The 25,922-nt window shown below is 49.8% G+C and overlaps 1 pseudogene; it reads right to left on the reverse strand.

The window, feature by feature from the left end:
- Positions 1–386: 386 nt before the first annotated feature.
- On the reverse strand, positions 387–10,954 carry LOC114610443 (annotated as a pseudogene).
- Positions 10,955–25,922: the final 14,968 nt, after the last annotated feature.

Consider the following 25,922-nt stretch of genomic DNA (forward strand, 5'->3'; position numbering starts at 1 on the left):
CTGCAAAACATGACAGGCAGAGGTTCTCCCCATAGCTCCCCTGGGCCACTGAAACCCTCCCTCTGAGGCTGCTTCTGAAGAGTTCTGGTCCCTTCTCCACACTCACATTCTGCTTAGAGAGGGGGCCCAGTAGGCCTGTTCGTGATCCTCATCCACACATCAAGTAGTGCCCGGAACCCAGTGGATTCCAAACCGCCTTCAATGATTTCATCTACCTTCCATTATTGCGTGTAATGAATGGCCAAATCCAATGGCGCCCAAGCATGCAGATGGATCTGGAAAACAGAAGGTGCACAATGGGAGTGAGAGGGCACGCTCCTGATTCCTGCTCAAGGCCGGGTGGGTAGAGGGCAAGGGGCTTGATACTGAGAAAGAAGGACCTCTCCCTATGTCTGGTGTATCATGGATGGTTCCTCCGGTCCACCTGTGTAGAGACAGAGGGATGTCAGAGAGACAGCTTGCTGACCCTCACAGGCCCTGTTAGGCCTCCCAAGCTCATCCAAGCCTCTACCCATCAGGCGTGGGTGGCTGAACTGTGGATGGTTGGCTCAAGCCTACATCTCTGTCTTTGCCAACCCGGCCAAAGGTACCCCATACAGATGCTTGGTCTGGGATAGTGTCCAGACCTTGGTCCCCAAGGTCCTCCCACCCCTTGCTGGACAGTGGCCTCTCCCAGTGACTCAGTCCTGACGTAGTGGGGCAAGCGGAAAGGCCATGGGCGGAGGAGGTGGCGGCTCCCTCCCTCCTGTCCTCACTTCCCTGGTCTCAGTCCCCATAAACTCCTCTCTTGACATGCCTGTCCTCTCCCATGAGCCTCTGGGCTGGCAGTTATTGCCTTTGTCGGTGGTAATGTGCCTTATGTGGCTTAGCTGTGGGTCAGTGGACAGAAGTGAAGCTTCTTGCATAAGAACCAAGGTTCTGTATCTTGTCTCCACAAGAACACATGTTGATGAAGACCTGGGGGCTAGCGTCTTCCTCAGGCCTTTTGCAGGCTCCTCAGTTCAACTCCACAGCTGTCTGTGCCTCAGATTCTGGATCCTCTGGCCTGCCCCCTGCCCTTCAGAGCCCCCATAAGTGTGTGACCCCAGCTCTTGATCTCCAAATTGGAAAGGATCCCTGGTTCTCCCACCTTCTCCCTGTAGGCCAAGCACCCCGAGCCTCCAGCTCTGTCCTGCCCACACCCTGCCCAGTGGCCCCCTCCTCCACCCACTTCAAAGCCCAGAGCTGGCAGCTGCTAATTACATGCCCCCCACCCCCCTCGCTCGTTAAGTGTCATTAACCCCAGTTTACAAATGAGGAAACTGAGCTGGAGAGGTAAAGGACGTCACCCCCTCATCCCCACCCTGGCTCCTAAGCCAGGGCTGGCACAAGGTTAGGGGGACCCTGCCAAGACTCCCCTTCCTAGGAGGATTGGGGGGGGGGGCTCAGTGTCCTTTCTCAGCTCCCACTTCCTGCCTCTTCCAACTCTCCTCCTTCTCTTGTCTCTCCTGGTAGAGTGTAGAGCCCCTGGCTTTGTAGGGTAGCATAGAGCTTCTCAGAAATCACACACAGCAAAATGCAAATCAGACCCCCAATTACTCTAGAGTCAGGGCTGTGGCATGAGAGTAATAAGACTTGAGAGTGCAGGGACCCCCGCCCTCCTGTGCATCTGCTCCCCAGAGGCCCTCGATGGGAAGGTGTTGGTGATGCGTGTCCTCAGTGGGGCTGGGGGAGGTGGGGTGGGAGCAGTGCTGACTCTGATGAGACTCAGGAGGGCTCTGAGCTGATGCTGTCAGCTGGCCGGCCCTGCCCTGGGGACTAGAGAAGCCCTGAGTGTCAGTCCTCCGTGGGAAGGCGTCCCTCTGTGGCTGGGAGTGGAGCCAGCTGCTTGACCCTGCTTGACTCAGCTGACTGGGGCTTGGAGGTCCGTGAGAGCTCTAGAATGTCCCCCAAACAAAGAGGAACAATGGTCTTTTACAGACAGAGAAACTGAGGGAGGGGTGTGATTTGTTCAGCAGGGATTGTACAGTGCAGAGGGAAAGGCTGACTTTGGAGCACTCTGGCAATGCAACTAGGGAAAAAAACAACCATACCAAACAAAACAAAACAGAATACTGAAGAGTAGGGAGAGAGGGCAGATGCTAAGTTTGCAGCTCTGTGGAGAAAATGCATCGGCATGTAACCTTTCAAGGTGCTGGCCTCTCTTCCCTCCCTTCTCTTCCCTCCCCTTCTTCCCACTCCCCTCCTCTTCTTTTGACTGGGTTTCAGGTAGCCCAGGCTTCCAAACTCACCAAGTACTTGAAGGTGACCTTGAGTTTCTTACCTCTATTTTCCAAGTGCTTCGATTATCAGCATGCATGGCCTTGTCTGGTTTATGTGGTACTGGGATTGAAACCCAGGGCTTCGTACCTGCCAGGCAAAACCACCCTGCTACCTGAGCTACGTGCTCAGCCCTTCTCATGATAAAGGACTGGTCATATGGACAGGTCCATGACAAAGGGGACATATTAACCTGACCATTGTTTTTTGTTTTGTTTTGCTCTTGTGAGTCCATGAATGCATGAGTGTGTGTGTGTGTGTGGGGGGGGTGCAGCTGTAGCCTGGGGGATAGAAGACAGACTTGAAGAACTTTGGACCTCCATGAGGGAGGGCTGTGATCTCAGTAGCCAGTTGGTACACCTAAAGGCATTCTGCCCCTGTGCAATCTCCACTCCAGGATGGAGGAATGTCTCTGGCAAGCACCCCTGAGGGTTCCCCCTCCACACTGTCCTCAGCATGGAATGAAAGGCCTGTGGACTTCATCTGTCATCATAGGAAGATCCCGCATCCGGGAAAGCTGGCAGTGACATCACTTGCAGCTTTGGACCAGGTGTGCAGCCTGCCTGTGATTGTTGTGCCCTGCTCCCTGCAGCTGTAAAGGCCTCACTGAGATCTGGGGTAGGGGAGGGCTTTGGGAAGGTACAGAGAGGTAGAAAGCCAGAACCTCAGTCTTCCTCCCACCTACTGATACCTCTGTCCCATGCTGGCTCCTTAGCAGGCTTTTTTAAAGGACAAGATCAGTCTCTTTGAAGTCCATGTGTGACTCCTTATAAGGGGCCAGAGGAGGCCGAAGTATCTTGGAAAGGACCCTGCAGAAGGTCAGGTGTATGATATCAGCAACTAGCAGGAAGATGCTCAGTGGGTATCTCTACCCATTTTTGAAGCCTCTCTCTCCTCCGGTGGTTTCCACAGTATGAAGGTGCCCTACTTTATAGAGTATGTAGTAAGCAGACCTCCTGTGGGTCAACCCAGAGTAGATTACCGTGAGGACTTTTCGCTGCTGATAGGCCTGGTTTTAAGGTCTGTGTCCCTTCCCAAAGAGGAAATCTTCACAGAGCCCCTACTGCTAACAGGAATCTCTCTTTCCTCCATACCTTTAGGAGTGAGCTTGGGACCTGGTTGCTGTACCTTGTTTTACTGTGTCTGAGCTCCTAACCCCCTCTCCATGGAGCTTTAGACAGAGACTCATCTCCGTGGGAACAAGAGGATAGAGGTGAAGGCCCAAGCTTTGCATAGTTCCAGCTTTCTTAGCTTCCCCTACTCCAGGGAACTGTAGAATGTTCCTCCCCCCACCCCCCAAAGCAGGTGCAGTTTGGACAGGGCTCACAAGACAGCCATTGTTCCCATCAAAAGGTCTGTGCTACTGGTTCAAGGTGAGGTGCTTCCCCTTCCTGAGCCTCAGTGACCCCAGGGTCCAAAGAACCTTCTGGACTGAACAGTATAACAAATGTTCAGAAGGGAATTTAGTCCCTGGGAGAGCCTTGCACCTCTGCGGTGCATTGATGCCCACCTGTGTCAGCCTGTACAAACCATGTCTTAGCCTCTGCCGCTTTAACCTCTGGTCTCATCTCTTTGCTAGTGCAATGACTAGAGACCCTGGTTTGTCTTTGCAGTCCTCTCACCTGGCACAGTGCTGGATCCATCACATAGCACATGCCCTGTGAGAGCTCACTGGGATGGAGTGACCAAGAAGAGTTGAGACGGATGCTGGCACAAAGGAGTGTGCATGGGGACAGGCTCACTGGGAAGTAGGAGGGACAAAGGTAGAAGGAGCTGAGTCCAACTGAAAGGTAAGAGGGGGTTCCAGAGAGGGTGACTGTGGCCAAGGTCACATGAAGGTTAGTGGCAGAGCTCTGTCCTGAACCCCTGACTCATCTGCCTTTGAGATGGCAGGCTAGCAGGAAAGGTTTAAAAGCAAAGAGGAATGAAGGGTTGAAGCCTGATCCTGGGAAGTTTGGGTTGATGGAGGAAGTCTCCGAGTCCATTCTGGACTGAGAGAGACTATCCTGGGACAGAGGTAAGAGATGCAACCCCAGAGCCCCTGAGTGGCTCCAACCGAGTGACCCAGGAAGAAAACCAAAATCACAGATCTCTCAGAGCCAGGCTCCCTGAGGAGCTGAGGTTCTAGGTCACTATTCCTGATGATCTCTGTCTCCTCTGCAGCCATGGGTCTGGCATCAGGTCCCTATGACCCCTCCAGGGGACTAAAGAATTACCCGTAACATGCCCAAGGGCAGAGGGGAGGTCTTGGAAGCTTGAGTGGAAAATAGGAGACTGGGGCTTAGGAAGAGAAGGTAGTCTGGTACCTACTTTAGTCAGATCTCATTTCCCAAACTATGCCCACCCATCTCTACCCAGTGCCAGCTTCCAGCCGGTGCTGGACAGCAGGGGGCCTTGGGTGTTGCTTGGGGCTAAGAAGCTAGCTGGCAGCCTGGGGGAGACACAGAGGAGAGACAGTGAGAAGCCAGGAAACCTTAGTCCTGAGGTCAGAGGGTCTGAGGGAGGTCATGGAGGATGGTCATTCCTCACCGAGCAAAAGGAAGGGTGGCAGAGGTGCAGGGTCCAGATTCAGACCTGGGGCCAGAGCTGGAGCTGGATACATCCAGCCCCCAACTCCCCTGCTCATCCCTGGATCTGCTCTTGGCTAGCCTGGCTCCCAGCTCTTCCCAAGCCAGCAGTCTCAGCAAGAGCCTGCAGAGCAGGGTGCTACGCTGCTGTGAGGTTCGCAGGAGCCTTGGAGGGGGTTGGTGGGAGACTGCCAGGCGCCGCTTAATAGGATTTTAATTATACAGCTCCAGTAAGAATTTTTTCCCCCCTGGGCTTGGGCCCTCACAGGCACCTCCATTTCTACCTCAGCATCTTCCCAGCCCAAGCGGCCCACTCTCCCAGGCCCCCCGCTGGCAGCCCTCACCCACGGAGGGGGGACTTTGGCCTATCTCCTACAGGCTCAGGGAGGGCCTGGCATCTGCCCCCCAGCAATCTTGGGCTCCTAGGGAGGGCCTTGCTTAGGGAACTGCTCCTGGGAGATCTACATCCGGGACTCCTCTTGGCCAGAACAGGGTGTGACAGCCACTTAGCAACCTGATGGCCTTGGTGCTCATTTTTCCAAGGTGATTCTGCCCCACGCCAGGCCCTCTTGCGATGATTGTCTCATGTGACGCTTGCAGCTCTTGGGAGGCAAGCGGACAGATGGGAGCGATAGGCTCCATTTTACGGATGAGGAAACTGAGGCCACAAGAGTGAGTGGCTTGCTCAAGGACACAATGAGTAAGGAGTCAGGACTGCCAACTGACTCCTCCAAGCTCCATCTCCTGCCATTCACCTGCACCGCCACTGTGGTCCATGTCCCCAGTCAGAAGGAACTGGGTCCATGTGCAGACCTTGCTTTAGAAAGCACACATTTCAGCCCAGCGTAGTGTCCCCAACCTTTAATCCTAGCAGTGGAGAGGTGGAGACAGGAGAATCAGGAGTTGATGGAGATCGTTTTAAGCTACTTACTGAACCAAGTTTGAGCAGGGGAGGGAGGAAGCAGAGAAGAGGAGAGAGGATGAGAGAAGAGAGAAGGAAAAGAGAAAACAAGACCCTCGTTCCCCGTCCTGTTTGGAACACGAAATGTCTTCTCCCTGTAGTCTGAGTCAGGTCCCTTTATTTATGCCATCGCAGCGCCTGAGCGTGACTGCCGTAGCTCAGTCACACCATGTCGCACAGGCTGGTGATCAGGAAAGCCTGTTATTAGCCTAGCATGTCCTTAACCCACCAGGACAGACCTTCCTGGTGCCCAGTGGCCAGGCTGTACCTGTCTAGTGACCTGCTTGAAAGCCGTTGGCCTCTTGGCATCCTCACCAGGCAATGTCAACAGTCTTCAACATGGCAATGTGACCAACTTTCTCAGCAGGAACACTTTGTGTAAGACATGCTTTTTGTGTGTGTGCTTTCTAGTTTTTTTTTTTAATTTACACTATTGTTTTAGACATACATAAAAGTTTCAAACAGAGAATTTTCATATGCCCACCACCATCTCTCCTGTTTTTGCATACTGTATCAGCCTGTATCATTTGTCTCAGCTAAGAAGCAAACTTTGGCACACTATTAACTAACCTCAACACTTCATTTGAATTGTACCATTATTACACTTTTAAATGCCATAAGAAATACATGAATACATCTTTTTTTTTTTAACTTCTATTTTATTTTATGTGTGTGGGTGGTTTGCTTGTGTGTATGTTAGTACGCCACTTCTGTGTCATCAGATTCCCCGGACTGGAAGTATAGATGGCTGTCAGCTGCCATGTGGGTGCTGGGAACTTAACCTGTGTCCCCTGGAAGAGTAGTCAGCACTCCTAACTGTTGAGCTATCTCTCCGGCCCCTATGGATACATTGTATATGAGGTTCAACAGTAAAGAAAAATATGTAAGACAGTATGGATCTCTCTTCATCCCCTTCTGCCAAGTCTCTCCTGCCCTGGGATAATTCTTCTGTCTTGGGCTACTAGATCGGGGGTCTCTGGTTGTAGCAGCCAGTACCTTGTGCCAACCTTCATCTGCAGCAGGAGGATATCATTCTTGCCTTCACTTGGTGGTACCCATCCAGCCGATCCTACACTCAGTTCACACCATGCTTACTCATGCGTACCCCTCTCCCCTAGGAGCCACCCCTCCCAGCTGTCCATGTTTCTGTCCCATGCTGGATGTTGACAGGGATACTCCTACTTGTCCCACAGCTTTGAGAACAGAAAAGGTACTTGATACTGGGGCTGAGTGAGGAAGAGGCTAAGGTTTCAGGAAAGCCAGCCGTTTCTGAGACTGGGACCCCTGACACAGTGTCAGAGCAAGCAGCAGGGTACAGAAGACGCAGCGTCTGCTGCTGGGAGCTACAGTCTGTGTGACAGATGCTCACCCAGCTCAGCCTGGACCCTGATGGACTTTGGCCAGACCCAATCAGGTATGTGTGGAGTATGCGCACGTGTGTGGGTGCGTGCGTGCGTGCTGTGTCTCTGGACGGAGGTTCCGCCCATCTCTGCTGGATGAAGTTTTGTGCTTTTTTAGCTGTAGCAGAGGCCTGCCCAAATAGTCCTAGCCTCATCCCCAGCGACAGGAGGAGGCTTTAGCTCTTCCTGCCTCACCCATCAAGCCTTCCTCCGAGAGCTGAGCCGTAGAGGGCAATTGTGAGCTGCCTTTGAAGTCTTCCCCCTCACCACCGTATGGTATACTTCCTTGCCATACCCCTGTTACCGAGGGCTTCTCTTGGACCTCTCTATCACAAGTATGTCATTCCATACTTTCCCCAAGGCCCCGGGAATTAGACCAAGGCCAGGAGAGGGCATTGCCTTGGTGATAATCCATCCACCCAAGGAGGTGGTCATCTTGATTTATCACCGGCTGCTCATGCTCATCTTGTCCTAGGCCTGCCTCTGCCGATCCCAGGCAAAGGAGGAAGGGTGGCTGAAGATGATGCCTGCTATCCCTGGTTGTGTCTGTCCTTCTACCTATCAAATCTTCTTCTTGGGAGGGAAGCTCAGGAGCAAAGGACAACGAGAGTGGGTCTCAAGCTGTGGGTATAAGTGGCGCTGTGAAGGACCCCAGTCTCCAGCTGCTGTGGGGCCTAAGCTCAGGAGAAGTTGTGGAGCTGGCTGGTGGGGGATGGGGTACAGCATCGTGGCCGACTGCCGTGGCACAAGATGAAAGGCCAAGAGTGGGGTTGTTGGCAGACGGACAGGCGAGCCTAGTGGAGGCGTGGGGTGGGGGAGGGGGAGATAACCATCTGCAAGGGCTGCCAGGTGTAGACATGGCGTTTGGAGGACGCCCGGGTGGAGTTTTAGCCCTTGGGATCAGGGCAAAGAGCTTGAACTTGGAAGCGCTCTCTGTGAGGTCATCTTGTCCAGCCTGAAGAGCCTTGAGGCACTGGGCCACAAACCAAGCAGGCCCTTTCTGGGGATGGCTTCTGAGGCTGGGTGCCCCTTTCTGGCACCAGCCCGTCTCCACTTATACCCATTCTCTAGTAGTGCTTCCTGAGGTCTAACTCAGAGGTAAGCTGCTGCATTTAAAGGTGCATCTCTCCATGAGGGCTTGTGTCTTGTTAGTACCTCTCTCAGAGTGCTTAACCTGAGAAATGGGTCCGACTCCGGTACCTCTTTGATACTGAGTTTTTCTGATTTTATTGGTATTCTTGGCTGGCAGTCCACCTTAGTCCCAACCTTGGAGGGAAGATTCCAGACTCTCATAACCTCTCCATATCCTCCCCTTCTTCACTAGTCCAGGCCTTTATGTTTACTCACCTAGAAATGACTTCCTCAGTCTCCTGTGCGACTGTCCCTCTCTGTATCTCTGCTTAGAACCCTTCAGTGCAGCACTGCCCTCTGAGCCCTAGCCCTGTCAAGCGTGAGCACACAGAACCAGCCTCCGTCAAAGAGCCCCCAGCAGTCAGACTGACCAGTCCCTGGGATGCTGTGTACCACACAACTCTTAGCTCTAAACATCTGCCCTTGGAACTAACACAGAGCGAGCCTCTATCGAGGGCTTCTTACTCTTTAAGTTTGTAATATGTAAAAAGAAATCCTGCCTCCACACCAGAGTGAATGTGGAATTTATACAAGTGCTGGGGTGGGATAGAAGGAAATTATGGGCTGGGTGTGTGGGTCGCTGCCTGTCTCTCCTGTGAGAAGCTTTGCGTTCCATATACAGTGCAAGAAAGAAATGACGTGTGTGCCAAGCTTTTCCTACAACAGGAGCACAGCAGGCATTTTTGGTTTTGGTTTTTTAGGGTTTTTTTAGACAAGATCACAGGAATCTAGGGTAGGCCTTAAATTGCCCATGTAACTGAGGATAACCAAGAACTTCTGACCATTCTGTCTTTAGGTCCTAAGAACTGGGATCACAGGTGTGTGCCACCACACCCAGTTTTATATGGTGCCATGGCCTTGTGGATGCTAGGCAAATGTAAGCTATATTCCCAGATGCTGGGTTGTTGTTGTTGTTGTTTTATTTAAAAATAACACAACTTATTCTCCCATAACTGACTTCTCCAGTATAGGGTTGGGGGTGGAGTTCAGGGGTAATGTGTATGCTTGGTATGTACAAAGCCCTAGGCTCACTTTCTGGTGCTTAAAAAAAAAAAGTAGAAGGAAAATGCTTGTCCAGCATCTTTAAGACTTCTGGGTTCATTAATCTTAGCACTCAGGAGGCAGAGGCAGTTAGATTTCTGAATTCAAGGCCAGCCTGATGCACAAAATGTTCCAGAACAGCCAGGGCTACACAGAGAAACTCCGTCTTGAAAAACCACTAAAAAATGGGTAAAGCCATAATTCTTATATAGCTAAATATTTATGTGATTAAATATTCTGATTTAGCTCTTCCTGTACATGAGAATTCAGAAGGCTCCATCCATGAAGCAAAACTCTTACAAAGCCATTGAATCTGTTGGTGCCGTGACCTTGAACTTTCTGCCCTTCAAAACATTGAGAATGTTTGGCCTTTACAAATTTTAAAGAGTTCTAAATCAATATAAACCATAACTAATAAACATAAAGTTAATTTGACTAAATATAAAAATATTTAATCAAATCTAAAATTGTAATTATAATCATGTAAATCTAATTATACAGGAGATATTTTTATAAAACATAATGCTTTAAGCTGGGCATGGTAGCACATGCCTGAAATGCTGTGATTGGGAGGGCAGACCTTTGTGAGTTCAAGATCAAGTTGGTCTGCAGAACAACTTTCAGGTCTGCCAGAGCTTCACAGTGGGACTCTGTCTCAAAAAACAAGCAAATAAGGCCAGAGAGATGGCTCAGTGGGTAAAGATGCTGCTTCCCAGCCTGATGATCTGTGTTAGATCCCTGGGACCCACATGGTGAAAGGAAAAACAACTTCTCCTTCTCCTTCTCCTTCTCCTTCTCCTTCTCCTTCTCCTTCTCCTTCTCCTTCTCCTTCTCCTTCTCCTTCTCCTCTTCCTCCTCCTCCTCCTTTTCCTCCTCTTCCTCCGTCTCCTCTTTCAACTCCTTCTCTTCCTCCTCCTCCTTTTCTTCCTCTTCCTCCTTCTCTTCCTCCTTCTCTTCCTCTTCTCCCTCCTCCTCTTCCTCCTCTTCCTCCTTTTTCTTCCTCCTCCTCCTCTTCCTTCTCTTCCTCTTTCTCCTCTTCCTTTTCCTCCTCCTCTTCCTACTCTTCTTCCTCCTCCTCTTCTTTTGATGGTTGAAAAAGTCAGTGGACTCTTTATTGCTTCTGGGGTGTGGGGCTCAGGAGCTCTTGGTCTTCTGATGTGGTGAGTCTGTTTCTTCTTCACTACCACAGGCTTCTGGCTTCGAAGGATGGCACTGGCCCTGCTGATGGCTGCCATGCGCAAATCAGAGTGGTACTTGTTCTTCTGGTTCATGTACCTGATGCTGTTGAGGGTAGCTGAGCATTCTTTTTGATGGTGGTCCTCATGTAAGAAGTGACAGGTTTTCGTTGACCAGATCTGCATTTCATAACCACCACGACCCCTCTGCCATCAGCCACAGACTCCACTCCCATGGTCTTGCCGGTAAATTAGCCCATTGTAGCGGAAGGAGTTGCGGGCCTTCAGATTATTGGGCTTGGTGCTGTACATCTACTTATTCCTCTTGATCAAGAAACTGGAACGGTTCCGAACGGCCATCCATTGCAGATGCATGGACATGGCGGCGACTCCTCTCTCTACGGTGACTGGAGACTCAAATAGGAAAACTCCACTTCCGACCTCCTCTCTTATGCTATGGTGCACACATGTACTAACCCACACATAATAAAATGAAAAAAATTGATAACAATAATAATAAATGTAAAAAATTTAACTTACTAAAGGAAAAGCTTGTAATTTTGGTGTTTAGCTTCCATCAAATTGACATCGTAAAGATTCCTGTTAACTTTCACCTCTGCCCTTTATATCACACAGACCAAGAGCTCGGCGCATCGTTCAGTACAGTAAACCACTTCCTACCTGCAGTGTCTGTGGGGACTCTGGGACTCAGAGAAACAAAACCATGCGGGTTTAACACTACCAGCAATTTTATTTTGCAAATGCTGAAATGGAACCCAGCTCTCTTTTTGTTTTTGTTTATTGAGACAGGGTTTCTCTGTGTAGCCCTGGCTGTCCTGGAACTCATTCTGTAGACCAGGCTGGCCTCAGACTCAGAGATCCGCCTGCCTCTCTATCCTGAGAGCTGAGATTAAAGGTGTGTGAAACCATCCCCAGTTTGTTTGACAGAACTAAAAAAATTTTGTTGTTATGAAGGTGGGTAGGAAAATTTTTGTCTCATTTATTGATTTCTGAGTCCCACACACAGAAATATTACTCTTTACATTCATTTTGTCTGTGTGTATGTGTGTGTGTTTATATGTGTGTATGTATGTGCTACAGTACACTATGTGAAGTTCAGAGGACTACTTATGGAAGCTGGTTCTCTTTTCCTGATACATGGATTCCTGAAATCAGACCCCGGTCGTTTGGCTTGGTGGTAAACGACCTTTACCTGCTAAACTAACTTATTGACCCTATTCTGTCTTTATACATTTTTAATTTGTTTCTTGCTTTTTGAGATAAGATTTCACCTTGTAGTCACTGCTGGCTTGAATCTTGCTATGTAGACCAGGCTGGCCTCAGACTCAGAAATCCACCTGACTCTGCCTTGATAGTTCGGGGGCTAAAGGTGTGGGTCACCATGTCCAACATTTTTCTTGTGTTTTCTATTTTAAATCTATTTTATTTATTTTTTGAGACAGTATTTTACCCATCCCAGGCAGTTCTCAAACTTATTATGTGGCTGAGTATGACAATGAACTTCTGATTTTCCTGCCTCAACACCTCAAATGCTGGGATTGCACGCAGATCCCAATATAACCAACATCAGTACATAACTTCATTTAACCATTCATTCATTCACTCATTCATTGTTATGATAGGGTTTTGCCATGTAGCCCCAGGTGACTGCAAACTCATGATCTTCCTACCTCTGCTCTCAAGTCCTGGAATCACAGGCATGTGCCACCACAGTGAGCTTATTTAGCAATTGATTATCTCAGTGTGTGGTCTTCCCATTGTACCTTTGTTTGAGCCACACATACTTTGGATGTGGGCTGCCATATTGCTCTCCCTTGCTGGCTGGGCCCCTTGGCATGATCCTAAAAGATCTTTCCCATCCGGCTTCTCCCTGGATCCTCTTCATCCCACCCTAGACCAGGAGGCCTCTCAGGATATACAGACATCTTGCTTTGTCTCCTCAGCCTGACACTCCCTACTATTCTCTGAGTAACACACACCAACTCCTGTTCCCCCTCAACCCACTGTGCCTCTCCTGGCTCTGGCAAGCAGCAGGTACTTTCCCACATGCCCGCTGTGTAAAAGCAGTTGTTCTGTCATAGAGCAAGGTTTGCAGGTGTAAACTGGTCTTCTGGGCAGGAATTGGTGGCAGAGGCGGAGCCTCTGTGAAGATCAGCGCTCAATGCTAGGCCAATCATCTGAACCTGTGGGCTGAGGCCGTGGACTTTGCCTGGGGCACAAACCATGGAGGAGACTCCAGAGAGCCAAAGACCTTACTTGGACCAATTGTCATCTCTTAAGGATGGTGACTGGTAGCCAGGGGCTCATTGAGGAGGACAGAAGGCAGAGGAGACTCTTACAGAAAATAAGGTCTTGCAGCTATGGGAAAAGGGGAGGGAGGAGGTAGCAGGAGGCTGGCAGGTAGCCAAAGAGGTAGGGGCAACAAGGAGAAGGTGGACAGAGCTGAGGAGGCTGACATGTTCACTGCAGTCACTAGCTCTCACAACAGACTTGGGGACAGATGTATCAGGAGCCTTACTTTCTCAGACTTGCAAAGTGCCAGGCACTGTGCCACCACCCTGTACATCACATCATTTAAACTTCTACAAAACTTCTGGAAACTTCTTTTCCTCATGACCCCCTTTCACCTGCGAAATTGCTAACATAATCCTGGGTATATAAAATAGGAATACAACTAAAAAATTGGTGGTAATAAGCCATACAGACATTTTTTTAGGGGCCGGGAAGATGGCTGAGCAGCTAAGAGTACTTGATGTTATTCCAAACTATCCCAGCTCACAGGACAGCTCACAACCACCAATAACTCTGGTTCCAAGGAAGCTGATTCCCTCTTCTGGTCTCTTTCTCTCTCCTCTTCCCTTCTCCCTTTCACTCCAGCCCAACTATTTATTATATGTAAGTACACTGTAGCTGTCTTCAGACACCCATAAGAGGGCATCAGATCTCATTATAGATGGTTGTATATATACCATATATATATGGTTGCTGAGATTTGAACTCATGACCTCCAGAAGAGCAGTCAGTGCTCTTAACTGTTGAGCCATCTCACCAGCCCCTCTTCTGGTCTCTGTAGACATCAGACACAGTGCATCGACATACATATAGACAAACCATCCATATACATACAAATAAATATTTTTAAAGGCAGTGGTAGCACATGCTTTTAATCTCAGCACTCAAGAGGCAGAGTCATGTAGATTTCTGAGTTTAATGCCAGCCTGGTCTACAGAGTAAGTTCCAGAAAAGCCAGATCTAGGCAAGGAAACCTTAAAAAAAATGGGCGGGGCTGGGGGAGACTAGAGAGATGGGTCAGAGGTTAAAAGCACTAGCTGCTCTTCCAGAGGACTTGGGTTCAATTCTCAGCACCCACATGGCAGTTCACAAATGTTTGTAAGTTCCAGGTCTTCTGACACCCTAACACAGACAGACATGCAGACAAAACATCAGTGAACATAAAATAAAAATGAATTGCTAAAAAAAAAGGTAATAAATAAATAAATAAAAATTTTAGAAGAATGAAAGAAAAATAAAAAAGAATTTAATTTAAATAATCATATATATATAATTTTGACACTTCCTAAAAGTGAAAGTGTATCTGCATACTAATGAGATGACAGGCTTATTTAGTTTTACATAATTAAATCATGAGGGATGGAGAGATGGCTCTGTGGATAAAGCGCTCACCACAAAAACCTGACAGTCTAAATCAACCCAGACACCACAGCGGAAGGAGACCACCGGCTCCATCAGCTCCCAGAAGCCATTCTGCGGAGAGCTGGAGAGCCGGTTCTGTGGCTGAGCACTTGCTGTTGTAAAGGAATGGAGTTTGCTTCCCAGCACTCATGTTGGGTAGCTAAGGACCACTGTAACTTCAGCTCCAGAGGATCTGAGACCCTCTTCTGGCCTCATAAACATCTACTCGCCCTGCCCCCAGTCACACATAGCTATACATTGTTACAAGTAAAGTAAATCCGGGATAGAGAGTGGGCTCCTCAGTTAAAAACACATTTTTGGTATTCCAGAGGACCTGGGTTGGATTCCCAGCACACATATAGCCAATAACAGGCACCAGACAAACGTGAAGTATTTAGACATACATGCAGGCAAAACACTCATACATGTAAAATAAATAAATTAATCTAAAAGAAAAATAAAAGAATAAAAACAATTTTTTAAACAGCTGTCCTTTGACCACTACACTCGTGTCATGGCATTTGGACATTTGCACTGACACACAACACTAATCACAATAAATTAAATAATCAATTGTTGGCTGCTTATTTTATACTGCAGGATATAGAGCATCAATCAACTTGCAACAGTGTTTAGAGTTGATTGATCTTTTTTATAACAATTAGTGGTGAGACGGTTGCTTTGCTTAAATACATAGTACAAAATGCCAAAAGTGTTCCGTTTGTTTGCAAGACAAGGTTTCTCTGTGTAGCCCTGGCTGTCCTGAAAGGTGCTTTGTAGATGAGGCTACAGACAGTTGTGAGCTACCATGCGGGTGCTGCGAATTGAACCCAGGCCCTAAGAGTAACCAGTACTCCTAACTATTAAGCTATCTTCTCTAAATGTTCCTTTTGAGACAAGGTCTCACTACGTATCCTGGCTGCCCTGGAGCTAGCTATTTAAACCATGCTGGACTTACACTCACAGAGATCTACCTGTCTCTGCCTCCCAAGTGCTGAGATTAAATGCATGCATCTTCACCCCTGGCCTTGAATTTTTCTTTTGGTGGTGGGGCAGGCAAGAGGCAGGGATGGAGGTTGGGGGGTTGAGACAGGGTTTCTCTGGGTAGCCTTGGGCTGTCCTGGAACTTACTCTGTCGACCAGAACTCATAGAGATCCACCTGCCTCAGCCTCCTGAGCACTGGGATCAAAGACATACCCCACTACTGCCCTTGAATAATTTTTTAATTGATGCTCAGAAAAGCAAATCAAACAGCAATCTTTTTTATTACTTTTATTTTTAAAGTCCAGCCATTGCCCCCTCCTGGTCTTGCCCCCCCACAGTTCCTCATCCCATTCTTTTTCCCCTTGTCTCCAAGAAGGTGTCTCTCCATACCAGGCCTCCCCACTCCTTGGGGCCTCAAGTCTCTTGAGGGTTAGGCACATCTTCTCCCACTGAGGCACGTACTCTACTATGTTCATAGCAGCCTTATTTGGGATAGCCAGAAGCTGGAAACAACCCAGATGTCCCACAAACAAAGAATGGATATAGAAAATGTGGTTCATTTACACACTATTCAGCTATTAGAACGAGGACGTCATGAGTTTTGTAGGCAAATGGATTGAACTAGAAAATACCATCTTGAGTGAGGTAACCTAGACACAAAGCGACATGCATGATATGTACTCACTGATAAGCAAATATTAGCCAAAAAAAGTACAGAATACTCAGGATACAATCCACAGAACTCAAGGTTAACAAGCAGAAGGCCCCAAATGAGGGTGCTTCAATCCCACTTGGAAGGGAGAAGAAAGCAATCATGGGAGGCAGAGGGAGGGAGGGGCCTGAGTGGGAAAGGGGAGGGGGAGGGGAAAAGAAGAACAGGATCTGGTATGGGAAGGGAGAGACAGAAGAGAAGCCCTGAGGGCCAGCAAAATGAATGGAAATGTGCATCTTGGGGGTAGGGGACCTTCTAGAAAGTACCAGAGACCTGGGAGGTGAGAGACTCCCAGGACTCAAAGGGAGGGAGCTTAGATGAAATGCCCAGCAGTGAGGAGAGGGAACTCACAGAGTTCATCTCCAGTAGAAAGACAGGGCTTCAAGTGGAGGGATGGGGTTGCCATCCCACAGTCAAAAATTTTACCTAGAATTGTTCCTGTCTAAAAGAACTGCAGGGACAAAAATGGAAAAGAGACTGAGGGAAAGTAGTCCAGTGACAGGCCCAACTTGGGATCCATCTCAAGGAGAGGCTCCAAGGCCTGACACAATTACTGATGCTATGGTATGCTTACAGACAGGAGCTTAGCATGGCTGCCCTCTAAGAGGCCCAACAAGCAGCTGACTGAGACAGACACAGATACTTACACCCAACCATTGGACTGAAGTTGGAGACCCCTGTGGTTGAATTAAGGAAAGGCTGGAAGAAGCTGAGGAGGAAGGTGACCCCATGGGAAGACCAGCAGTCTCAACTCACACAGACCCCTGAGATCACTCAGACACTGAGCCACCAACCAGGCAGCATACACCAGCTGGTCCGAGGCCCCTGACACATATACAGCAGAGGACTGCCAGATCAAACATTGAGCTTAATCATCAAACATTCTAACATTACAATCCAAAGAGATAGCAACATGATAATCACATATTGAAGGATGATGCTAAGAAAAGATTTAAAGTTTTGTTTTTTGTTTGTTTGGTAGTCAAGCCATCTTGTTTCTGCAAGGACAGAAAACAGTTTGCGCTATCAAAAGGCTTCACCCCCTCGTTCTAAACATACAGTGTGTGGGCCAGGCAGTGTTTTCTGACATTCCATGCTATGGTGGTGGCTCACTGTGTTAAATCCTAAATGTGTGTTCAACCTCAAGGCTGCGGTGAAGCTTTGAGACACAACACAGGCCAGGCTAGCCAGAAATGCCCCTACTCATGAATCCTAATGAACTTTTGGTCACTGCATGTTCAGAAATTTCTTACCATTACTAATTTTCTTGTAACATCCCTCCATAGCACGCAGAATTAATTGTGTGTACCAGCACTTGGGAGACCTAGGCAGGAGGATCTCTGTGAGTTCTATCCACCCACAGATGTGAAGCCCTGTGAACCAATTTCTGTGCTCAGAGCAGTCTGGTCCCTGTCAATGGGAGTTGCTCTTCTACAGGAGGGAGGAAGGATGTCACCAAAAGAAGCACGGTGTGTCTCAGGCTGCAGAGGTGGAGCCACATGTGAAGGAACACCATGTGGGGTGGGGGTACAGAGACTAGGCGTGTGGGATGGAAGTGATAGCCTTGTGGCCATTTGGGGGGCTGCAGAAGGGCAGAGAAAGGCCTTCTGGTTATTCTGTGGGCTGTGCCCACTTCTTGGAGGGAGACAGGAATGAGATAGGAGACTGGAGCAGCCAAGACTAAAGCCAGTGGTTCCCAACTACGGTAGAGAAGATCTGGCACCGTGGGCCTCCTTAAAACATCTCTGAGGCCCGCCTGTGTTCCACCTATAGTCTCAGTACCCAGTATCAACTTCACCCCACTTTTGAGCATTAGGCCAAATAGCACCTTGTTCCTTACCTCTGCATTGAGACACTAGTGAAGGAAGGTGAGGGGACTCTGGGATATAGCTGAGATGCATGGACCCTGTGGGAGTCCGCCATGCCAGGTGTGTGCACACAGGTGTGTGTGTGTGGGGGGGCACACATGTAGAAGATATGATTGGAGAGGGTCCGATGGTAAGAGAGGCTTTGTGAAGGAATTTTGCTTTTGTAGGCCTGTCCAGTGAGAGAATGGGACAAATGTGTGGCTGACTGGGGCTCTGATTTTCACAGGGTAGGGACACCTGTGTAAGAAGATACCATTCTTTCTTTGAGGGTGTTGGATCCTCTGGAACTGGAGTTATAGACAAGTGTGGGTGTTGGGAACTGAACTTGCATCCTCTGTGGTAGCAACCAGCCCTCTTACCCACTGAGCCATCTCTCTGGTCCACACAACCCTTTCTTATACACCAGTCTATTGAGTTCTCTGTATCGTGTTACGCTGTCCATACATTTCTGAGACAAGTACAAACATTTTGAGACAAAGTCTCCCTAAGGCTAGCCTTAAATTTACTATGTAGTTGAGGGTGACCTTGAACTCCTAATCTTCCTGCTTCTACCTCTTAAATGATGAGCTTATGCACATGCGCTACTATGTCTAGTTCATGCCGTGCTGGAAATCAAAAGTCGTGCTGTGCCTGCCAGGCAAGCACTCGACCAAACTGAGCTACATCCCAGACCAAGTGGTACATACTATTGTAAAAATCTCCATGAACCTTGTCCAGGGTCAGATTACTGTCCTGGCAGAACCAGACCCCTGGACTTGGTGCCCAGTGTTTTTGCCCAGGGTTTAGCCCTTCTTCACACGTGGGAGCCAGTCGCCGCAGCATAGTTAGAAGGCTGATAGGATAATGCTTGCTCTAAGACTTTCATCCAGGCGCTCGTACACCTATGAGAGTCTTCGTGAATGTCCGTCTGCTCCAGTTCTCAGCCTCCGCCGCTGACCTCATCCTGGTCTTCCTCCCACCAATCTGCAGGTTCAGCTGTCACCCAGAACCCCTCTGCCTGCACCACCTTGTCCCTACAGCTCCTGCCTTGAGGCCCAGGAACAGCTCCTTAGAAACCGTCCATGTTTCTCCAGCTAGGTGCTGCAGTTATTGTCCTGGTGCAGGAGGGCGAGGGGGCGGCCTGTGGGCGTCATGACGCCGGGCTGTCTGCCCCGCTCCTCCCCTTGTTATTACCTCCCCTCCAGGCTCCCATTAGCCAGCCTGCCCCAGAGGCCTGCGTAGCCCTGCACTCCTCCTGGGCTCCTCGGCACCTTTGTTCCTTAATTATCACTGGGGAGCCCCGGCTCACCTGCCTGCCACTTTCTAAGAAGCTGTCTGGCTCCCCTTTGCCGCCCTGCACCCTAGGACCTAAGCCCCTACACTCCTGGGGTTGGAGCTGAGTCTAGCAGTGGCTTGCCCAAGGCTCCAGCAAGCTACAGAGCCTAGCCCCAGTCCCTTGTATAGATCTTCTCTTGGAGTCCCTTCCAACACCTCCTCCTCTGAGAAGCCTTCCTGATTAACCTGTTTTAGCTCTGGGTTGACAAGAACTTCAAATCATCTGGCTACCTGGATTGGACCACCTACTGAAGGCACAATAGTCAGAGAGTAGAATTAACCTGTGCTTGATCGCCTCTTTGGACAACTCGTTCCCTAGTAAGACAGTATTACCCTGAGATGGATAGAGCTGTTAAAAAAAAAAACAAATAACAACAAACAAAAACAACAAAACATGGTCTCTTTGTATAGTGTTCGTATTCCTTCCCAGCACCCTCTAGTTTTCATGGCCTTTCTAGAGCCCACCTTGATCGGTTCCTGAGTCTATACTCCATCCCATCCGTCCTGCTGAGGTTCACTGATGCCCACTGGAGACAGGCAAGCTCCCTGGCTCTGTCCACGGACACTAGGTCCCCCTGCCCCAAGCAGGGAAGCGTCCTTGCACCAGCTGTCAAGCTCTGGCCCCTGGCTTTCTTCTGGTCCAGGTTTCTGCTACTGTTATCCAGCAGGAAGGGCAAGGGAGGAGGTGAGGGGTGAGATGCCTCAGGCCAAACAAGCTCCAACAGTCTACACTCCACTGCGGGGGAGGGCTCTGGCTGCACACAAGGCCTAGGCTGCAGATGGGGGAGGAGGGGGACCTGGGGAAGCAGTGGGAGCCCAAAAATCTCCTTCCAGCATACTGATCCTGGCGCTTGCTTCCTGAGGTGGTGCAATGAGGACTCAAGAACTCGTAGGCTGGGCTCCAGATAGAGGGTCAGGAGCTGACATATCCACCCACATGGGTTCCATACCCTGGGTCTCTTGGGTGCTGTGCTCCTCTTCGGGGAATGGGGGAGGCTGAAGATGATTCCCAGAGCTTACCACTGCCTCTGCATTACCCCTTCCCCCATAGTTGAACCGAGGAGGAACTGGCCAAGCAGAAGGTCCAGTGTCCACAAAGGTGCTCAGAGCCTGGGTCTTTGGACACTGGCTCATTCCATGGCTCCTGCTCCTCCCATCCCTCCTCCACCCTCCTCACTTTGCATTCTAGCCTTGAGATGGGCTTTCACTTTGTAGCCCAGGCTAGTCTCAAATTGTGAGAGTTCCTAGTACTTCTTACTGCTGTGCACCCATGGTGCCTAACTCCCCACCAGTTTTGGTCCACTTGAAGGGTCCCCCCCCAATTTTTGTTTGTTTGTTTGTTTGTTTGTTTTACAGTTCTGGGTACTGAACCTAAGGCTTGTGTATGCCAGGTGGCTAATCTATCACTTCAACATATTCCCCCAACACAGAGGTTGCCTTTTCAAATGTGTCTCTATGTTCTTTAAATATGCCTTAGTGTCTCCTCGGACTGAGGTTCTGTGAGGATAGACTAATGCCTCTATGCTTGGACTACGGCTTGAGGGGAGGGGTGTAGGGTCATGTTTCTTCCCAGAGAGTAAAGTGGCATCTTCCCTCAGACTTGGGCCCAGGAAGTGTGATGACAGCAGCTCCACCCCCGGACTTGGCTCTGGACAGCTGATGTCCCAGGAGTGCCTGAGGGACGCCACAGGGTGCCTGGCACACGCTGAAGGATGCACTGGACAAACAGCAGCTGGGGTGGAGGACTGGAGTCAGAAGGCCACCTCCAGCCACCAGACTGTGACCTCAGCAGGCTGCCTGTGCTTCTCGCCGGATCTGACTCAGTCCCTTCCCTGGGCCTGCTGCTGGGCGGCCTTGCCCAAAGTCAGCCCCAGGAGGCCATTAGCTTTCTGGAGCTCCACCCTGACAGAGACCATCTCCAGCCCTGCTTGCCCACTAGAGGTTTCAACAGGATGTGGGGAAACCAGGGGGCAAAGGTCACCGGCTGGCCACTTGCTCTACTACCTCCGACCTTTCCCTCTCCAACTGGAAGATTTGTCTCCATGAAGATTTCAGCCTGGGGTAGATGGGGCACCCTACTCCTAATCAGGCACATCCACACTGGGTCCCAGTTATAACTGACACCCCACAGTGGGCTAGCACAGAGGGATCCCCAAGGCAAAGGAGGTAGTTTCTCCATGAGATCAATCCCCAAAGTCACCCCAGAATCTACCTCATTAGATAAAAAATGAAGCCAACTCTTTTAGAATGTTTTAGAGCCTGCCTGCGTCTGGATGTCTGGAGGAGTTTGAATGTGGGAGACATCGAGCTCCTGGTAGGGAAAAGGAGAGCACTGACTTTAGCTGGCCTTAGCACTCACGCGTTACTTAGCCAAAAGGCTCTAACTCAGTACTTCTTGTAGGGACAGTGGGTTCTGCCTTGCTAACTCCCCCACAACAAACACACATTTGGAAGCCAGTCTCCTGCATCACCAGCGAGGAAGCCTTGTTCCCTGCACTTCCTGGGCCCTGCCCACCTCTGGAGCTCTCAGTCTCCTCACTTGGCCCACCCCAGGCTGAGCCATCTTCCCGTTTAACTTTGTTACACCGGATTTGTTTACCTGTTTATGTGAGGAGGCCGAGGGCACACATGTGCCTCAATATTTGTAGGAGGGGTGTCAAGGACAATTCGCAAGAGTTGGTTCTCTCCTTCCCCCATGAAGCTCTCAAGAATCAAACTCAGGTCATCAGGCTTGGTGGCTAGCGCTCTTACCCTGAGTCAACAGCTTGTGCTTCCTCAGATATCCCAGGCCCGTCTTCACCTCAAGACCTTTGCACTGGCCATTCCTTCCAAGTAGGGTACTCTTTTCATACTCCCCCCCTTTTTTTAAAGATTTATTTATTTATTTATTTATTTATTTAATGTACATGAGTACACCATAGCTGTCTTCAGAGACACCAGAAGAGGGCATCAGATCCCATTACAGATGGTTGTGAGCCACCATGTGGTTGCTGGGAATTGAACTTGAGACCTCTGGAAGAGCAGTGCTCTTAACTGCTGAGCCACCTCTCCAGCCCCACTTTTCCTTATTTTTGCCACTCCAAAGTTAGATTTCCCAAGACTTTGACCTATGACTCGCTTGAGGTTGTGTCCCTGGGTCTCTAGGGCTCTCATCTGTGTGTCTCTAGCCTTCCTCAGCACTTCTCAGACTTGCACCAAGGTTCTGGTTCCTTGGTCAACTCAGTGATTATCTGCCTCCTCTTCTGCTTGGTGAGATCCTGGAACCCTGGTGCCTAGTGTGGGGCAGGCACAGCCAGGGCTCCAAGGACCTCTGCTAAGTGACGGTGCATCCTGGGGAGGGATAGATGCATATACAACCCTCAAACTGGCAGGATTGGTACAGAGAGAATTCCCAGGGACACCTTACTGGAATTCAGGGAGGAATGACAGTCACTTGGGAAGAGGGCTGGTGGGGAGAGGGGAGTTGTTGTGTCTTGCTACCACCTTAGAACATAGGACTCTGTATGATATGCAGACGAGGCAGAATCCTACACACACACACACATACACACACACACACAAACACACACACACGATCTACTATTCTCTGAAGGCCCACCATCCAGATGAGACAGTGCTTGTTTAAGTCCCGAGGCTAGGCACCTCCCCTGAGCTTGGAGACTGGCTTCCCAATGCAGGAGATTCTTTCTGCCTGGCCACTGTATCAGGCCACAGGTTGCAACCCAGGACTTCACCCTGCTTGCGGTCAGCACTGTAGCTTCCCCGTTCTTCTCTGGGGGTGGCAGGGCTGTCCCTCTCACTCACTCGGCTCTCCATCTCATCAACAGATGGAAAGCAAGTTCAATTCAGGGTTCTTCATCTCTTCAGGCAGAGACACCTCAGAGCAAACCCACCAGAGGATAGTCAGGGCAGGTGGGGAAGAAAGGCCCCATGTTCTTACTGATACCCTCTGTCAGAGACTCCATCCAGGTTGCTGTACTGGCAAGCGCATGGGCTGGAGGTAGTGCCACTCCCACTGATCCCACTTTCTTTTTATTCTATGACATTAGAGAATGTAACCGTCCCTATTTCTCCCTGGATAAGTAGAAATAATGGTGTTTATTTCATCAGGTTGCTCAAAGACTAAAGGAGAAGACCTAACAAGCACTTAGCCAAATTCTGGAAAGCAGGTTTCATTTCATAAGGGAGGGCTCATTCAACCTTTACTCCACTACTCAGGAACTCAAGGCCCTCTTTTCTACCTGATGGATGCAGGTTCCTCTGCCTGGCTCTCAGGAGGTTCCAGTGTTTGTGCTGACCTTTTGAATCCAGTCTCCAACCCCCTACTTCCTCTTCTATGTACCCATTGAACACATCCGGCCATGCTCTTGGACAAGCTGCCCTTCTTGTTACTTTGTTACTTTGTGACTTGTTACTTTGCGGGTCTTGCAGGGAAGCCTTCCTGGATCGCTTCTGTTGTGATTGTTTTTTTCTGCTGCAGCCAGGCACCACAGCTGTGCCGTCAGAGTGGCTGGCTAGTTCCATGTCTACAAATCTCACCTCCTATACCCACCCGGATTGGCATGTTTCCGAAGTATGAGCTTCCCCAGAAGTTTCTGCTAAGTAGTCAGGAAGTAACAAGATATCTAAACTCTACAGAAATACATAGGGCAGGTGTGGGAAAGTCTCCTAGAGGCGTGAGGAACTGGGCTTCCTGACACCAGAAACTGGATTTGGGACTCCACAAGCCACTCCTTGGTCCCCACCACCCTGCGGGGTAGTAACAATCCCATTTTACGGATGGGAAGATGGGGGCTTGAAGAGGTGCTGTGACTTGCCCGACACCACATGGCTAGAAGCTGGTGGGGCAAGGTTTGGAGGAGGCATGGAGGGGTGTGGTCTGGGGAAGGCATTCCAAAGGGGTGCAGCCTACTCACAGGCTCTGAGGTGGAAGTCTGGGGCAGTGAGGAGAGTGTGGGAGGGCATTGGTTTGCCCATTTGAAGATGAAGAAGGCTCTAGAGCCTTTTTTTTTTTTTTAAAACAGGCCTGAGAAAGGCAGCAAGACCTTCCAAGCAGACTGGTTGAAGCTCTAGAATTTTCTTTGCTCTTTATTTAATTTTTTAATTAGTTAATTACTATTTTGGAGACAGGGTCATGTTATATAGCCCAGGCTGGCCTGGAACTTTCGGTCCTCCTGCCCTAGCTTCTGAGTGTTGGGGTAATAGGCACGTATGGCAGAACCCTCGGTGGCTGAGTGGTACCTCTGGTGATCTTGGGGTTCTGGGTACACCCCCTCCCTTTAAAGTAATTTCGTCAGTCACATAGCCAAATGATTTGCCCAGAGTCCCCATGTCACAGACCCTGCAGCTGTCACACAGCAGTTAGCCCTTAGGTCTGATCGGCACCTAACAGTGCTCAGTGAGGTACCAGCCTGGATTCTACCATTCTTGTCACTTGACTCAGAGACCCTGCCCGTTCCCCAGCCCCACTGGTTAGCCTCCCTGTGGGTAGCTGAGGCCAGCTGGAATAACATAGCCCCTTCCCTCCCACGGGCACTGGACTATTTACGGCTCACTAGGGCCTTCACACCCATGAGCTCACTGGAGCCTCCCTATGAGCCCTGGGAACCCAGCAGGCCACACACCAGATCTCTGTTTCGTCTACTGGGAAACTGAGGTTAGACCTCAGCCAGAAACTGCCCAGAGCCCAGCCTCTTAACTTTTCTGTTTTCCCAATACCCCTAAATTGGAATGGAGGGAGTCTGGGGCTAGAGCCAGGTGGAGGGAGGGTTTGATCTGCTGAGTTAGCCTGTCCCAGGAGCTGGAAGGAACCGCAGAGGCAGTGGGTCAGGATGGTGGAGGCAGAAGTTTTCATGGCCTTGGCCACTGGTTTGGCAAGGGCCTGGCAGAAACACCTTCAGGGTGGACATGGGGAGAGTAGGGCCTGCGGGCTAGCTCAGAGCACAGTTGGACTGGCTGCCTAGGTGAAGGCAAGGGGGAAAGGGAGGCTCCAGTCTTCAAATTTACCCTTGGAAATGAGACATAGGTGGTTGCATGTCAACTGCAGCTGGAGAGACATCAGGTAGATAACAGGGGGACTTCCCATCCATAGACTGCCCTAGGCAGAGTTCTGCCTTGGAGACTGGATTCAGTCCAAGCCCTCCCATGTCATCCCACACAGAACAAGAATCTTTCAATTTCTCTACTTCTCCAATCTTTTAGGCCTTCTAAGATCCCTCCCTAGGTCCTAGTCAGTTACCCTCCTGGATTTTTTTTCTCTCTCTCTTAGTAGGTCTCAAAGGGCCCTGAGCCCCTCCCAGAAGCCTCTAGGATTCCTCCCCCAGTCCAGAAAACTGTATGATTCTTTGTCTTAGACCTGGGTCCTGAGAGGAGTTCTGAGTCCCCTATGAGACTAAAGGAAGCTTGGGACAAGGATCATGTCTTCCTCTCCATCAACTGTGACAGTCTCCAAAGTTCTCCTTGCTTTCACTAGGGCAAGCTCTGCCCATAGGGGGCGCTCACACAGTACAGTTGCAGCTCCTGCTGGCACCTGGCACTGTGAATCACCCATAGGAAGATGGGTCCGGGAACAAGTATGTGGCATCCAACCTCTCCAGCACCCTTCAGAGGCCTGTGACTAGGAGGGAGAACATTCAGAGGAGGAGAGAGGCTTCTATTTTAGGGTAGGAGGGTGGGAACTAGAAGGTGACAGAGAGATGCTTCTCATGGTCACAGGGCCCTTGGTGTCCTTGGCCATGCACTTAATGGACTACACTT

The sequence above is a fragment of the Grammomys surdaster genome, unplaced genomic scaffold (genome assembly GCF_004785775.1).
Source record: "Grammomys surdaster isolate TR1022 unplaced genomic scaffold, NIH_TR_1.0 126048, whole genome shotgun sequence".
Lineage (NCBI taxonomy): Eukaryota > Metazoa > Chordata > Mammalia > Rodentia > Muridae > Grammomys > Grammomys surdaster.